Here is a 3,247-nt window from a genome sequence, read left to right as displayed (position 1 = left end):
CAGCACCAGCACCACGAGCAGCACCAGCAACGCCAGCAGCACCAGCACCACGAGCAGTACCAGCAACACCAGCAGCACCAGCAGCACCAGCAGCACCAGCAGCAGCAGCACCACCACCACCAGCACCACCAGCAGCGCCAGCACCACCAGCAGCGCCAGCAGCGCCAGCACCACCAGCAGCGCCAGCAGCACCAGCACCAGCAGCACCAGCAGCACCAGCAGCACCAGCAGCACCAGCAGCGCCAGCAGCACCAGCACCAGCAGCACAAGCAGCACAAGCAGCGCCAGCACCAGCAGCACCACCACCACCAGCAGCACCAGCAGCGCCAGCAGCAGCAGCAGCAGCACCAGCAGCAGCAGCACCAGCACCACCAGCAGCACCAGCAGCGCCAGCTCCAGCAGCACCAGCAGCACCAGCAGCACCAGCAGCACCAGCACCACGAGCACCACCAGCAGTGCCAGCAGCACCAGCACCAGCACCACCAGCACCACCAGCAGCACCAGCACCACCAGCAGTGCCAGCAGCACCAGCACCAGCAGCACCAGCAGCACCAGCAGCGCCAGCAGCACCAGCAGCGCCAGCAGCACCAGCACCAGCAGCGCCAGCAGCGCCAGCAGCGCCAGCAGCGTCAGCAGCACCAGCAGCAGTATCCAAGAACTCACTAGAAATGGCCCCTCCTGGACCTACCGAAGCAGAACCTCTGGGGGTGGGCCCTGGCATCTGTGCCTTATCGAGTTTTCTGGTGATTCGTATGACTGTTAAGATTTGACAAACACTGACCTACAGGGGTGCCCCACCTCTGCCCAGAAGCACTCCCATCTCCGGATCCTACAGGAGGCCTCCCAGTACTTCCTACCCCCAGGGCAAACCAATGACAAGACCCATCAGATACCAGATCAAACGGGGCAATAGACTTACCATGCGTAAATAATATATCCTGAAAGTTATTCTCTGTGGTTATCAAAACCGTGCTGGGCTGCATCAAGCAGAGTGTTATGGGCTGAACTGTGTCCCCCCAGAACTCAGAAGTTGAAGTCTTAACTCCCAGTACTGCAGAATGTGACTGCATTTGGAGACAAGGCCTTTAAACAGGTAATTAAATTAAAATGAAGTCATTAGGGTGGGCCCTAATCCAATAGGACTGTCTCCTTATAAGGAGAGACTAGGACGCAAACACGTGCGTGCGAAGACACAGGGAGAAGACGGCCATCTGTAAGCCAAGGAGAGAGGCCTGGAACACATCGTTCCCTCATAGCCCTCAGAACGAACAGCCCTGCCAACACCTTGGTCTCGGAACACCAGCCTGCAGAGTTGCGAGAGAACGTGTTGCTGTTGGTAGAGCCACCCACTCTGTGGTGCTTTGTCACGCGGCCTAGCAAACCACTACATAGCACAAACATCTACTCCCCTCGAAACGATGAACTCTGATGTACAAAATGTTCCCCTGAGAGGCAGCTTCTAAGATAGATAATGTTTAAAGAAAAGAAGGAGTGCCTTACCGATCACTTCATAAGATGAGGACCCCTTCCCACTGTTACAAGACCGCAGACCCCTGCAGCACAGAACCGCTCTCTACCCAACCCACGAGCCACATGAATCACTCCGTGACAACTTTCACACAATTGCACCTGTTTCTGACAATGAGCACAACTATATAATTAAATAAATTAGGAAGGCAAGGCCACTGGATCAGATAGCTTATCCTTAGATTCATGAATATATTTGGCAGGAACATTAAGTCTTGATAAAGATGGTTCCAGAGTGTTTAATCTGAGTTGTTGTCAGAAGCCGTGTCTGGAACAACTACTTCACTGTGAAGCCCAAAGCCCCAGTGAGACCTTGTCTGTCCCTGTGGCTGTTGGGATGAGAGCTCTAGGGACCGGGGTAAGGGGGTGGCAGAGAGCAACTGACTTCCATTTAAACTCAGTTGTCCGCCCAAGACTTCCATTTCATTGAAATTGGCCCATTCTGGCATTGTCGACTAGGGAAGGAGACTGCATTTCCCCCATGTCCCCCACACAGGCCAACCTGAGTGTCCGGAAAATAGCCTCCCACAGGGGGAACCTATGAATGACCCTGCTATCAAGAAACACATCCAATGACCACCTGATACGGGAGGCATCGACTCATTGTGGTACTTTAACTGCTCACCCATCTGTAGAACACATAAGACCAGGAGCATCAATGATTCCCAGCTTCTGACACATAACGCTGATTTTCAGAAAAAAGAAAATTATTTAAGCCAAATTGCATAACTAATATCTAATCTGTAAACATATTTGAAACTTGGCAAAAATCAGAGCTAGCTGGCCTTGAATCTGCAGCCCTGTGCATCTGTGCACAGGTGGGAGTCCTGAGCATATTCTCAGATGGCTGCCCATAGGCCACGAGATGTCATCATATGGACCTGTCCAGAGGTCCACAATTTGGGCCCTGCACAGAGAATACAATAAATCGATTGTGTGGGCTGACGAATTACGTACTGAAGGAGAAGTTCACTCTAGGGTGGGCATTAACCTGCAGATGACGGCTGCCCCAGTGGAGAGGCGGTCAGACGCCGGTTCGGCAGGCCTGCTTGCCTCTGTGCTGGAGGTGGTGCAGCCCCGAGCAAAGTGCGCTCCAGTGTGGACCTCCTCAAAAGGGGTCAGGCAAGGCCAAGAAAAAAGCCCACTGACTCAATCTCCACATAAACAAGACGCAAAATTTCTTGAAAGGTCTGCAGGAATCAAAGCACCTGTTTTGACAACTGTGCCCCAGGGCGCGCTGCCTAGCAGACAGGAGTTGGCTAAGCGGAGGAAAGAGGAGGACACTCACCGAGAACTGGACCCAATTCTCACGTCACACCACAAGGCGGGAGCTGGAGCTCATTTTACAGATGAGGAACCCGAGACCTGGATTACATGCCTCTGCCAAGTGGGAGGAGCCAGCACTGGACATGGGTGGTCTCACTCAAATCCAGCCCTGTGGGTGACATGGGGACTAATCCCCGCCACAAAAAAATATCCCCCGTGCACTAGCCACCAGCGGTCAGCAATAGCTTTATGTTTTTAGGGGAATCAGAGGACACTCTGGTAGCCAATTTCCAAGATCCTCTCTTCCTGGCATCCACCCCTCCCACACTGAGTCAAGGCTGGCCATTATGACTAGCAGAATGTGGCACGAGCATGGTGCGACCTCCAAGACTAGGTCATAAAAAGCAATGCAGCCTCTTCCTGGGTCTCTTGAATCGCTCCCCCTGGGGGAGGC

At 53.5% G+C, this 3,247-nt stretch overlaps 1 long non-coding RNA gene across 1 annotated transcript in view; it reads right to left on the bottom strand.

Annotated features, from left to right (window-relative positions):
* LOC124241203 (uncharacterized) overlaps window positions 1–1,007 on the bottom strand; it is a 5,465-nt gene extending 4,458 nt beyond the window's left edge. Inside the window, exon 1 of the long non-coding RNA XR_006889142.1 lies at window positions 920–1,007. This is a non-coding gene — a long non-coding RNA (uncharacterized LOC124241203). The remainder of the gene's footprint in view (window positions 1–919) is intronic.
* Between the last annotated feature and the right edge of the window lie 2,240 nt (window positions 1,008–3,247).

This window comes from Equus quagga, chromosome 6, assembly GCF_021613505.1.
Source record: "Equus quagga isolate Etosha38 chromosome 6, UCLA_HA_Equagga_1.0, whole genome shotgun sequence".
NCBI classification, from domain to species: Eukaryota; Metazoa; Chordata; class Mammalia; order Perissodactyla; family Equidae; genus Equus; species Equus quagga.
This window is presented reverse-complemented; position numbering and strand designations above follow the sequence as displayed.